Genomic DNA, 14217 nt, shown 5'->3' with positions numbered 1-14217 from the left:
GATTGTACCCAAAACCATAAGATACCTAGGAATAAACATAACCAAAGAGGCAAAGGATCTGTATTCAGAAAACTACAGAATACTCATGAAAGAAAGACACAAAGAAATGGAAAAATGTTCCATGCTCACGGATTGGAAGAACAAGTATTGTTAAAATGTCTATGCTACCTAGAGCAATCTACACATTCAATGCAATCCCTATCAAAGTACCATCAACCTTTTTCACAGAACTGGAACAAATAATCCTAAAATTTGTATGGAACCAGAAAAGACCCTGAATAGCCAAAGGAATGTTAAAAAGAAAACCAAAACTGGTGGCATCATAATTCCGGACTTCAAGCTCTATTACAAAGCTGTAATCATCAAGGCAGTATGGTACTGGCACAAAAACAGACACATAGATCAATGGAACAGAGTAGAGAACCCAGAAATGGATCCTCAACTCTATGTTCAGCTAATCTTCGACAAAGCAGGAAAGAATATCCAATGGAAAAAAGACAGTCTCTTCAACAAATGGTGTTGGGAAAATTGGACAGTCACATGCAGAAGAATGAAACTGGACCATTTCCTTACATCACACATAAAAATAGACTCAAAATGGATGAAAGACCTAAATGTGAGACAGGGATCCATCAAAATCCTAGAGGAGAACACAGGCAGCAACCTCTGTGACCTCAGCTGCAGCAACTTCTGGCGAGACACGTCTCCAAAGGCAAGGGAAACAAAGGCAAAAATGAGCTATTGGGACTTCATCAAGATAAAAAGCTTTTGCACAGCAAAGGAAACAGTCGACAAAACCAAAAGACAGCTGACAAAATGGGAGAAGATATTTGCAAATGACATATCAGATAAAGGGCTAGTATCCAAAATCTATAAAGAATTTATCCAACTCAACACCCAAAGAACAAATAATCTAGTCAAGAAATGGGCAGAAGACATGAACAGACATTTCTCCAAAGAAGTCATCCAAATGGCCAAGAGGCACATGAAAAAGGGTTCAACATCACTTGGTATCAGGGAAATACAAATCAAAACCACAATAAGATACCACCTCACACCAGTCAGAACAGCTACAATCAACAAGTCAGGAAATGACAGATGTTGGGGAGGATGTGGAGAAAGGGGAACCCTCCTACACTGTTGGTGGGAACGCAAGCTGGTGCAGCCACTCTGGAAAACAGTATGGAGGTTCCTCAAGAAGTTGAAAATAGAGCTACCCAGGCAACCCTATTGGGACCCCTCTCACTCCTGAGAGCTTTTCAGTATCCTTACTTAATAAACTTCTATCGCTTTACTCACTCTCCTTTGTGAGATTCATTCTTTGACTCCATGAGACAAGAACCTCGCTCTCCCACATCGCCGGCAGCTTTGTACTATCACTTTGCTATTGCTCAATAAACCTTGCTTTGCTGCCCACCAAAAAAAAGAAAAGAAAGAAAGAAAGAAAATAGAGCTACTCTATGACCCAGCAATAGCACTCCTGGGTATGTACCCCAAAGATACAAATGTAGTGATCTGAAGGGGCACCTGCACCCCAATGTTTATAGCAGCAATGTCCACAGTAGCCAACTATGGAAAGAGCCCAGATGTCCATCGACAGTTGAAGGGATAAAGAAGATGTGGTATATATATACAATGGGATATTACTCAGCCATCAAAAAAATGAAATCTTGCCATTTGCAACAATGTGGATGGAACTAGAGGGTATTATGCTAAACAAAATAAGTCAGTCAGAGAAAGACAATTATCATGATCTCACTGATATGTAGAATTTAAGAAACAAGGCAGAGGATCATAGGGGAAGAGAAGAAAAAATGAAACAAGATGAAACCAGAGAGGGAGACAAACATAAGAGACTCTTAATCTCAGGAAACAAACTGAGGGTTGCTGGAACAGAGAGGGATAAGGGGGTGGGGTAAATGGGTGATGGACATTGGGGAGGGTATGTGTTGTAATGAGCACTAGGTATTATGTAAGACTGATGAATCATAGACCTGTACCCCTGAAACAAATAATACATTATATGTTAATTAATTGTATTTAAATTTAAAACCCCCCAAAAAACAAAACAAAACAAAACAAAACAAAAAAACCCAGTCATGCTCTAAAACAATGTAAAAAAGCTGGCAATCTTCTCATATAAAGATTTTGGGTTTGAAGGTCTTTTTTAAATAAAGATTTATTAAGAATAAAAAAAAGATTCTAGGCCAATTTATCAGGAGAGAGAATTCCGAGTGGGGAGATTCATGGACCATCAAATTTCATGCTGCAGGTAAAAGCGCACTCTCCCTGTTCTAGCCATTGGTCAGATACCATGAAATAATTATGCTAGGCCATTACTTTGATGGTCCCCAATGAACCACACTTCCCAAGAGTCAACTCTTATATAGTCTTTTCCCATATTGACAGTGGGCTTGGCCATGTGATAAACTTTAGCCAATGGGACATTAGTAAGCCAGGTACAAGCAGAGACTTAATAAACACTTTCACACTGGCTTATCCTCTTGGAATGCTTGTTCCTTTGCGCCCTGAACAACAACGTAAGAATGACTAGAGAGACCAAATGAGGAGAGTCAGAATCCTAGCCATTAACCAACGTGCCCCCTGATTACAACCACCAGAGTGATCACCAGCAAGATCAGTGGAAAAACCACCTACCTGAGCTGAACCTAAACTGCACAATCATGAAAAAATAAAATGGTTGTTTTAAACTATTAAGTTGGGGTGCTTTTTTTACATAGCAACAGACAATCAAATCAGCAATAATGTTCAATAACCTTTCTTAGCTCCACAAAATTCTCAAAACCTTCCCACACCTAAGAGAGTGGGACTGTTAATAACCTCATTTTACAGATGGGAAAGCTGAGGCCCAAAAAAGGGAAATAATATCCCCAGCCAAACAGAAAGTGAGCTGCCCCACTCATACACTTCTGAGTCAGCTCCTTCCACTGCATTTCCCACTGCAATAACTTCTATCCAAATGGATAAATGTATCAACAGCAGCAGAATTGCTTGGCTGTATGAGCTTAGACAACTCAAATCACTTCCCTAAGCTTCAGTCTTTCCAGTGTTTCAGTGAAGGGGAAAACTCAGAAGCTCATAGGAACCAGGCAAATCCCAGACAAGGGAAGCAGGCCAGGCCGGGGCTGTGGTGGTGGGTGAGCACACATACCAGCTCCAGCAGTGTTACCATGTGGAATCTGGGCCCCGTGTGGCAGATCGCCTGATTTTTTTTTCCCCTTGGAGAGATAGGAAATACAGGTTATAATGTGAAGTTTCCCAATGTTAAAATATTACTAATTCATTTGAATTAAAAAAAAATACTATGTGGAACAACAACAACAAAAATTATATTCATTTGGTCTTTGGGCTGTTCTTTTGAAAACTTTTGACCACTTTATTTCAAAATGCCCTGCCAGGGGCGCCTGGGTGGCTCAGTCAGTTAAATGTCTGCCTTCAGCTCAGGTCATGATCCCAGGGTCCTAGGATCAAGCCCCATGGCAGGCTCCCTGCTCCGCAAAGAGTGTGCTTCTCACTCTCCCTTTGCCCCTCTCCCCTACTCATGCTCTCTCTCTCGCTCTCTCTCAAATAAATAAATAAAATCTTAAAAAAAAAAAAACACCAAAGTGCCCTGCCAGAGTTTAAACTATCATCAAATAAAGATGCCTACCTGTCCTACTTAGGCCCTACACACACATAACATTTCCATCTATCCCACTTGCGTCATAGGCCTGAAGAGCAAGAGAGCCTTGGGTGTGACCACCATGTTCTTCCAGAGTCCAGCCTGCCCATACTTCTGCTGCAGGGAAAGAGGTGCAAAGTCCTAGCCTCCAAAGCCTAAAATGGGTAGAACCTCAGTAGAAGGCTAGGAGTAGAAGGGAAATAACATCTCCTCAGTACTTACTGTGTGCTAGGCATTACAGCAGACACTCGGCAGCATCAAAAATGGTGACGAGCCCAGACCTTCACACCCAAACAGATCTGGGTTTGAATCCTGACCCTGCCACTTGTGAATTATGTATCCTTGGGCTTATCCCTTCCCTCTCCTGGCCTCAGTTTACTCCTCTTTTACAACAGAAATCTTAATGTTTCCAGTCCCTCAAGGCTTTGGTGGGAATTAAACAGAAAGTTTATATGTAGCAGATATTGTGAGCTGGGTACCCCCAAATTGTTTACAGCCTCCCTTGCCATGAAGGCTGGCTTGATTTCCTAGGTTCCCTAGCAGGTAGGGTTGCCCATACAACCTAGGTGACAGAGTTCTGGCTCATGATATGTAAGTGAAAGTTGTTTGGTGTTACTTATCTGATAAGTATTTTTTTAATTCAAGAATAATTAACATACAGCGTTATATCAGTTTCAAGTGCACAATATAATGATTCAACAGATCTATACATTAGTCAGTGTTCATCACGAAAAGTGTACTTCCAGAAAAGTTGTGGAGTTTTTTTTAGAGCCAGACAACTGGCATTCTTCAGCCTTTTGTACTTACCCTGTGTTCTGCCCAGAACACAGAAGTGATGCAAAGGTATAGCAGGCATCTTGAAATCTTGAGAACAAACTCTGACTTGATAAGAATGATAAAGCAGAAAAACAGAAAGAGCCTGGGTTCCTCCAGACTTCTTTCTTTTTTTTTTAAGATTTTATTTATTTATTTGACAGAGAGAGACAGCAAGAGAGGGAACACAAGCAGGGGGAGTGGGAAAGGGAGAAGCAGGCCTCCCGCTGAGCAGGGAGCCCAATGCAGGGCTCGATCCCAGGACCCTGAGATCATGACCTGAGCCGAAGGCAGTTGCTTAACCAACTCAGCCACCCAGGCGCCCTCCTCCAGACTTCTTATGCGAGATAAATGAAGCCTAATATATTCATGCCACTGTTACTTTTGATTTTTGTTTCTTGCCACCAAGTACATTTCTGACTCAGACAGCATAATATCTGGTTCATTGTAGTACTCAATAAATACTACCTTTGTTATTTTGCCTATGTTACTTTTCATAATCATAACCACCTTTCATAATCATAACCACCTAAGCCAGAACTCATAACCTATTATTTTTTAAGATTTTATTTATTTATTTGAGAGAGGGTGCAAGTGGGAGGGACAGAGACTCTAAAGCAGACTCCGCCCTGAGCACAGAGCCCAGTGCAGAGCTCAATCTCACAACCCTGCAATCATGACCTGAGCCAAAACCAAGAGTCGGATGCTCACCTGACTGAGCCATCCAGTCACCTCTATGCTGTGAGTATTATTACCCTCAGTTTAGAAGGGAGAAAGTCAGACCTCTTCCCAGAGTGGGTTATAAAGTTTCAATGAAATGGGTAGCCATAATAACAGCAAACATTTATCAGCATTTGCTATGTTCCTGGCACAGTTCTAAGTGTTTCACAAGTATTAACTCACTTACTCCTTACAACATCCCTGGAGGAAAATGTTATTATTATTCCCACCTAACAGATGAGGAAACTGAGAGCAAAGAGGTTAAGAGACTTGCCCAAGGTCATACAGCTAGCAAGCAGCAGATCCAGGACTTGAACTCAGCAGTTTTAGGGCAGTGCCTGGCACCTGGGGATATGTGTGGGGTGTGTGTGTGTGTGCGCGCGCGCGCGTGTGCATGCGCATGCATGCGTGTGTTTTAATTAGAAAAAAAGAATGTAGCTCGTACAAGTTGTGACTTGTCTCAAGCCACACAGCTAGGAGGAGGTGGTGAATTTGAATCCAGGATTTGGACCCATGTCTGGCTGACTCCAGACCCACATCATTAAGGGGATCCCTGTGAGTGAAGAGGTGTGTGGCCTGTAACGTCGAAGAGTCACATATATCTGCATCATGATGAGAGGCTATGCCAAGAAAAAAGCCTTGAACCATCCTCAAGATTGCTGCCCCATCCAGATGAAGAACCCAAGGCTCAGAGAGGGAACACGACTCGCCCAAGGTCATCCAACTAGAAAGGGGCAGTGCTGGGCCTGGGATCCATGGAGCTCTACTCCATAACTATGGGGATATAGAGGCTGGAGGAGGGCTGTTCATCCCTCATCATAATGAGCCTTGAACAGAGAAATGTAGTGGCAGCAAGTGACAACCCAGCCATTATTTATATTAATTAACAGGGCATTAAATTGAAGGGACACACATAGCTCTTCAGTTACCAGCCGGTGCTCTGACAGCCTCACTCTTCTCTCTAAGTCCAACTCTGCTTGCATGGGGTGCAGAGAGCGGCCCCTCACACTGACTCTCTACTAAAGAGCTTAATTGTCCAAGAGAAAATACCAGCAGTCCTGCCCAGCTCTGGGCAAAGCTGCAATAAACTAACTGAAATTAAATGGTTTGGATCTCAGAAGGCAAGGGGACACCGGTGGGGAAATATAGAGTATCTATTCATTCAACAAATATTTAATTAGCATTTTTATGTACCAGCCACAGTGCCATAAACTATAAATATGGCAAAGGCCAAATCAGGTAAAGGCCCTGCCTTCATGGAGATTATATTTGTAGGAGGATTGAAATCTACCTCTACAACTCATAGGCACACCCACAAAAAAGTATAGGTTACTTTTTATAAGTGACTTAATTTTTTTCTTGTGTCGCCCCTATTATTGAGAGAAAAAGAGAAACATGATTATTAACAGTACCTTAGTCTCTGCCAGTTGAAAACAGTCTCATGCAGATATTTAGTATCTTTTGAGTTAAGGGCTCATCTTTCTTTTGACCCCTACCCCTTCCTCTACTCAAGGTGGCATGTGGGTGTCAGCCAGTCCATACATGGATCCTTGTGCTATCCTCTGGGACAGTTAACTAAGAGGTCGGGAGACAGTATGTGGACCCATACGTGGCCCATCCTCCCCTCCCCACTGATTCAGTGGGAGGGTGGGAAACCCCAGGATACCAGAGCTTATAGGAAGGAAGACCCATCTGTAGCCAAAAGCCAGAGCCGTCCCATATCTCCTCAGCATTCACCTCCATAGTCCAAGATGATTACTACAGCTATGACCCAAAAGACTCAGTTACAGGAGCACGCTTGGCCCATGCACCAGATAATGCAGCATTACTGGTGATGATGCCCAATATCCTTCAACCAATTACAGATGGGAAGCTGATGGCTACCAGCATCCTCACCCTTCATGTGGGACAACTCAGAAGGGTGTTCTTGTCTCCCAGAGTTCCCCAGTGGGATTAGCTCGAGTTGCCCACAGTGGTAAATTACATGATCACACATAATTCATTGGCAGCCTTTCCTTTGCTGTCTTGCTCCCCACCCTACCAACAGTGTTTCTTGAGATCATCCCCCAAATTAACTACTTGGTCTCAAATTCTTGTCCCAACGTCTACAATGAGCAAGCCCTAAGGCACCATCCATTCAATAGCTTTTAAATGTCATATTAGGTAATGATAGATAATAAGCAAATATAGCAGAAGCCCCTTTATTTCATGCTGTCATGACAGATGTTTGAGGGCGCCTGGGTGGCTCAGCTGGTTAAGCGACTGCCTTCGGCTCAGGTCATGATCCTCAAGTCCCGGGATCGAGTCCCGCATCGTGCTCCCTGCTCAGCGGGGAGTCTGCTTCTCCCTCTGACCCTCCCCCCTCTCATGTGCTCTCTCTCTCTCATTCTCTCTCTCTCAAATAAATAAATAAAATCTTAAAAAAAGACAGATATTTGATCAGTGCATCAAAATTAGTCCAAATGTGGATTAATTATAACATACGATACGTATATACCTCAAACATTTTCACTTGGTCTAAAATAAATAAATGTACAGATGCCAATTTTTTTTAAAGATTTTATTTATTTATTTGACAGAGAGAGAGACAGAGAGAGCAGGAACACAAGTAGGGGGAGGGGAGAGGGAGAAGCAGGCCTCCCGCCAAGCAGGGAGCCCGATGCGGGGCTGGATCCCAGGACCCTGGGATCATGACCTGAGCCGAAGGCAGACGCTTAACGACTGAGCCACCGAGGTGCCCCAGATGCCAATCTTTTGACAGAGGACCAATCTTCAGAAAATTCAGCATTAGTGCTCGCTTCGGCAGCACATATACTAAAATTGGAACGATACAGAGAAGATTAGCATGGCCCCTGCACACGGATGACACACAAATTTGTGAAGCGGTTCATATTTTTGTGTAAGACTAATGAACCACAGACCTGTACCCCTGAAACAAATAATACATTATATGTTAATAAAAAAATTTAAAAAAAAAGAAAATTCAACATTACTCACGAAGGCTTCAGGGTGAGTAGAGATATACCTGGAGAGAACTTGAAGCGGCAAAGGGATGACAGAAGGGAATTAACTGGCGGCATGGCAGAGCCAACTCTAGGACTCAAGGCTGTGAGTTCCAACCCTCATGTTAAGGTTGAAATGACCCCAAACTTCAAGCAGTCATGATTACAGGGAAGCTGGCCAGGAACGAGCCCTCCCAGGGGCCCAGGGACAGTGGGCAACCATATTTCCCAGCACCACTACCCCAAAGAGGTGGGCGATTACTGTCCAGTCCAGTTCAACATCCCAGGACAGCTACCCTGGTGGTGTTTAACCTGCCCCAGCCAGTGACCCACAGAGACCAAATACAGAGGGTCCTCAAAGAGAGTGTGAGCTGGAACTGCCTCCCAGAATAGTGTGTTATTTTATAACAGGGTCACAGGACATCCATATGGGAAGTCTTCCAGATCACCCCACCCCCTGCCAGTGTATAGATGGGCTTCCTAAGGTGCAGATTAAGGAAAGGGCTTGTTACCAACTTTATAGTTCTCATAAGGAGCACTATAGTTCACGCAAACTAAAGTGGTTTCACGGTTCCCAATGGTTTCCCCAGTAGCCATGCCAGTGCTCCCCACCTTTATTCTGGAAATGAAGTCCTAGTGGTTAGTCCAGGCCATGAGCATGTGACTCAAAGCAGGCCAGTTAGGCGGTGCCTGGGTGGCACAGTCATTTAGGCACTGGACTCTTGGTTTCCATGGGGATTGTGATCTCAGGGTCTTGAGATCCAAACCCGTGTTGGGCCCCACGCTTAGCACGGAGTCTGCTTGAGATTCTCTCTCCCTCTCCCTCTGCCCCCCCAAAGTAAATAAATAAATGTTTAAAAAAACAAAAGGAGGGTTCACCTGGGTGGCACAGTTAAGCATCCAACTCTTGGTTTTGGCTCAGGTTGTGAGATCGGCCCCAAGTTCTCTCTCCCTCTCCCTGCCCCTTCCCCTGTGTGCTCTCTCTCTCTCTTTCTAAAATAAATAAATATATCTTAAAACAAAAAAACAAATAAACAAAAAGGCCAATTAAAGACACCTCCTGGAACTGCTTACATCAGAGCTAAGGGAGAGACTTTCTCTATCCTCCATGAGTTGCTGAAGCTGAAAGGCTGCGATTCTAGAGTTGCTAGAATCCACATTCCCCTCCCTGGGAAGAAAGCCCAACTGTGATATGCAACAAGGGCCCCAACAAGCATAGAGCAGCAGAGAAAAGTGAGGGAGAGAAGAGCCTGACAGCATTTGGATATCTGAATCCGCTCATCACTAGATCAGCTCTACCCTATGCTGTCCGTGGTTTGGTCATGTGAGCCAATAAATCCCCTTTCGTGCTCAAACTAGTTATAGAGTTGGGTTTCTACCACTTCCAACAAAGACTCTTTGACTAATACAGACATCCCTAGCAATGGAAAAGGTGAGGAGGCTGCAGGTGGCCTCCCAGGCAACAGAGGTTCACCATCAGGGTCTGGGACAACAGAGGAGGGGCCACATAGAGATGACTGCCAATAGCTAGTCTTTAAGCATATAGGAAATACCTGCTGGGGAATATACATAATTCTTTACATACACACACAGTCACACACGTGCGCACACACACCAGGGATAAAGGGGGAAAAGAGCTTTAAGGAAAAGGTATCGCCATAACAGAACACTCTGAGTCAGGTACTTATTCACCCCCTTGTAAAGCCCAGCCCCTAGGTATGTTCTAACTATATAAGGCAGCAGAAAAACTAGACACATTAGCTATTGTTCTGACTCTTATTCTCTCTCTCTTTTCTGAAGCATTTCTAAATTAATGTATTCCCTTTTATAACTTTAAATAGCCATAAAAACTAGAACAGATCCATTCTTTATGAAGAATTGCACAATGTGTATGTATCGCCTCTCAAACAGAAGACCTTGTGTGCGTGTGAAAGCTTGAACATAAAGCACTGGGGTTATTTGTCAATTCCTTCAGGAGCAGGCCCCAGCTTGGTGGGCAGAGGAGGGCGCTTAGAAGCATAAACTTGGCACCAATGTTTTATTTCTTTTTTATTATTGGGAAGAAATGTTGGTTAACTGAGAAAAGTGAATGTAAGTGTTTTTAAAGCCCCATTCAGGAAGGTGGGGGAGGAAGCCACTGTGTGAATGTTTATTGTCTGAGGCTGAATTGTATGTTGATGCTTTGGGATTGAAGGGAAAATATGGGGAAGGTTTTGCAAAGGGGGCTTGAGGTCCTGTGTGAGTAAAAAACAAGAGGAACCATGGGCTTTTGACAGATGACAGATTAGATTGTTGTCAGAATATCTCCTCCCTTCCCCTCTACCTCCGTGGGTGGAGTATACTTCCTCACCTCCTGACTTTGTGCTTGGCCGTTAAACTTCCTTTGGCTAATGGGCTTAAAATATACTTGTGTAGGGCGCCTGGGTGGCTCAGTTGGTTAAGCGACTGCCTTCGGCTCAGGTCATGATCCTGGAGTCCCGGGATCGAGTGCCACATGGGGCTCCCGGCTCAGCAGGGAGTCTGCTTCTCCCTCTGACCCTCTTCCCTCTCATGCTCTCTGTCTCTCATTCTCTCTCTCTCAAATAAATAAATAAAATCTTTAAAAATATATATATATACTTGTGTAGTTGGGCATGCTCTCTTACAATTCAGAAGGAAGGAAATATGTTCTGGTTAGCCCGCTGGATTTAGGGGAAGGATGAGAGACACAGGGGAGTAGAACCACCCAAGCCATCTTGTTGAGTGAAAGGGAGCTATTCAGCCGATCAGGAAACCCAAAACTAAAAACCAAGTGTCATACCCCACTGAGTGTTTGAGGTTGTTTGTTGTGTGGCATTACTATAACAATAGCTAACTGATACAAGACATTAGTGTGATTTCCCTTGAACATGCAAACTGGTGAACCCAGGTTAACATTTGGGTTATCTTACTAATACAAGTTAAAATCCAAAAGTCAGTGAACCTTTTACCTTTTATTATAACTGATTTTATTATTACCGGTCAGGACTCAAGGTGAACACTATAATATAATTACCCGCCCCTGCCGCCCACTACCTGCTGACCTTATGCTGTGGTTTCAGAAATTGGAGAAAGAATGGTGGAGTTTCAGCTCTGGGACCTCACAACATTTCCTAATCTATCTGATCTGGGTCATGGGGCTTGTACCTGGGATATCCATGGGTGTGATTTGTTGGAAGAGGCAATCCACCATCTCAGGGTCCTGGGATCAAGTCCCACATCGGGCTCCTTGCTCAGCAGGGAGCCTGCTTCTCTCTCTCCCTCTCTGTCAAATAAATAAATAAATAAAATCTTTAAAATATATATATATGTACTTAAACAAGACTACAAGTGTGGATAAGTTAGATCTGATTAACTGGACTAAGAAAAAAAAAATCTTTATAATGACTTAAACCCTAAGAACCAAATGTGTTGATCTCACATAATGGAAAGTCTGGATGTTCCAGTTTTCTACTGCTATATAACAAAGATTCCCACCTAGTGACATATGTTCACAGATTTTGAGGATCAGGAATCCAGACAGGGCACAGAGGGGATGACTTCTCTCAGAGAGAGGGAGAACCCAATGTTTAGGGCTTTATCAAGGAAAACTAACTGCTGGAGGTGACTCAACTGGCAGAAACTGGAATGATCTGAAGACTCCTCTCCTCACGTGTTTGGCACCTAGGCTGGCATGACTCAAAGGCTGAACTCAGTAGGGGCTGTTGAACCCAGACCTACACGTGGCTCCTCTAAGCGGCTTGGGATTCCTTATGGCATGGCAGACTCAGAGCAGTCAACTTCTCACATAGTGGCTCAGGGTGTCAAGAGCAAGTGTTCTAGGGAATAAGGCAGCAGCTACATGGTCTTTTGTGATCCAGACTCTGAAATCACATTGAATCACTTCTGCTGTACTTTTTTTTTTTAAGCTTTTATTTATCTATTTAGAGAGAGAGAGAGAGAGTGGGGGAAGGGCCAGAGGGAGAGAGAGAATCCCAAGCAGACCCCAAGCCAAGCACAGAGCCTGACACAGGGCTCGATCCCACGACCCCGAGACCAAGACCTGAGCCAAAATCAAGAGTCAGACGCCCAACCGACTGACCCACCCAGTCACCCCTCTGCTGTACGCTTAAAACAGCCACAAGCCCACCAGGCTCAAAAAGGACATAGACATGTCCTCCTAATGAAGGGCATGTCAAAGAATTACAAAGAATTTACAGAGTTAGCAAACACTTAAATTCCAAAAGACCTGCAGCTGGTCTTAAATATATCATTTTTATTTTTTATTTTTGTTTTTGGGGTTGTTGTTTTTTTTTTCTTGAGATTTTATCCATTTAACAGAGAGAGAGAATACAAGCAAGGGGAGTTGCAGAGGGAGAGGGAGAAGCAGAACCACTGAACAGAGAGCCCGATGTGGGGCTTGATCCTATGACCCCTATGACCCCAGGATCATGACCGGAGCCAAAGGCAGATGCTCAACCAACTGAGCCACACAGATGCCCCATTTTTATTTTTGTTAAAGATTACTTATTTAGAGAGAGAGAGCACAAGCAGGGGGAGGACAGAGGGAGAGAAAGAATCTCAAGCAGTTGCCATGCTGAGCATGGAGCCTGATGCAGGGCTCCATCTCACAACCCTGAGATTATGACATGAGCTGAAATGAAGAGTCTGACGCTTAACCAACTGAGCCATCCAGGCGCCCCTAAAGATACCATTTTTTAAAAGAAATTAGAGGAGTCTATACTTAAGATGCTGCCTGACATACTCTAAAGTGTTCAGTAATTTTGCTTATTATTACTTGATTTTTCCAGATTTTTCCCCACATACACCAACATATATAAATATGTAAGTATCATGACACACGGATAAAACAGTATACATACAATTCTGTAAGTTTAAAAAACCATAATGTGAGTATCTCTTCACATCTGTGTCTATAAAATAATCTCTTTTAAAAAAACTTTTTATTGTGGAAAATTTCAAACATATACAAAAGTAGAAGCAATCTTATAACAAAATCCCATATGCCCATCACCCAACTCCAATGATTATCAACTTATGGACAGTCTAGTTTCATTTCTGCCAACATCTACTTCCTTTCCTTTCATATTATTTTGAAGGAAAACTCAGACATCATATCATTCCATTAACAAACATTTTAGTACATATTAGAGCTATCCCTTTAAAAAAAATTTATTTATCTGAGAAAGAGCGGGGGGGGGGGGTGGGCAGAGGAAGAGGGAGAGAATCTCAAGCAGACTCCCTGCTGAGCATGGAGCAGATGCAAGCTGATCTCATGACCCTGAGATCATAACCTGAGCCAAAAATCAAGAGTTGGACGCTTAACCAACTAAGCCACCCAGGCACCCCAGAGCTATTGCTTTCTATTTTTTTTTAAGATTTTATTTATTTATTTGTCAGAGAGAGAGAGAACACAAGCAGGGGGAGTGGCAGGCAGAGGAAGAGGGAGAAGCAGGCTCCCCGCCGAGCAAGGAGCCCAATGTGGGGCTCCATCCCAGGACCCTGGGATCATGACCTGAGCCGAAGGCAGATGCTTAACCAACTGAGCCACCCAGGCATCCCTAGATGTCTTTTTCTATGTACATACTAATATATGTCAATACTTAAAAAAAATTAAAACAGACACATTTGGTACATTATTTTGTAACAGAAATGTTTTATTTAGCAATATATCTTGGCCATATATTCATTGCACCAAAGGTTCTGGATCTTTCTGCTGAACTCTCCCTGTTTTGAAACCCTGGAAAGGTGGGGCAAGTTCCAGTGTGAAGACTTTAGGCAGAAGCCACCATACAAAAGCAAGAAAGCCAGCATTTCAACCCTTCCTCTCCTCCCTTCCCCACTAAATTAGATTTTTACCTAAATTGGTTCAGTGCAATACGCACACATTTTGTCTGGTTTTGAGAGGCAGTTCGGAGTTGGCTATTTGAGGAGCAGCAGTTATGGTGAGGTAGAGGCAGACAGGGACTTCACTTGGGACGC

At 43.4% G+C, this 14217-nt stretch overlaps 1 non-coding gene across 1 annotated transcript; it reads left to right on the top strand.

Moving 5' to 3' along the window:
* Positions 1-8005: 8005 nt before the first annotated feature.
* LOC114220850 (U6 spliceosomal RNA) lies at positions 8006-8112 on the top strand. Its single transcript, XR_003611633.1, has one exon. It is a non-coding gene; the product is annotated as a U6 spliceosomal RNA (small nuclear RNA).
* The last annotated feature ends 6105 nt before the right edge of the window (positions 8113-14217 follow it).

The sequence above is a fragment of the Eumetopias jubatus genome, unplaced genomic scaffold (genome assembly GCF_037043125.1).
Source record: "Eumetopias jubatus isolate StellerSeaLion01/CBP00866 unplaced genomic scaffold, mEumJub1_p1.0 scaffold_9, whole genome shotgun sequence".
Lineage (NCBI taxonomy): Eukaryota > Metazoa > Chordata > Mammalia > Carnivora > Otariidae > Eumetopias > Eumetopias jubatus.
This window is presented reverse-complemented; position numbering and strand designations above follow the sequence as displayed.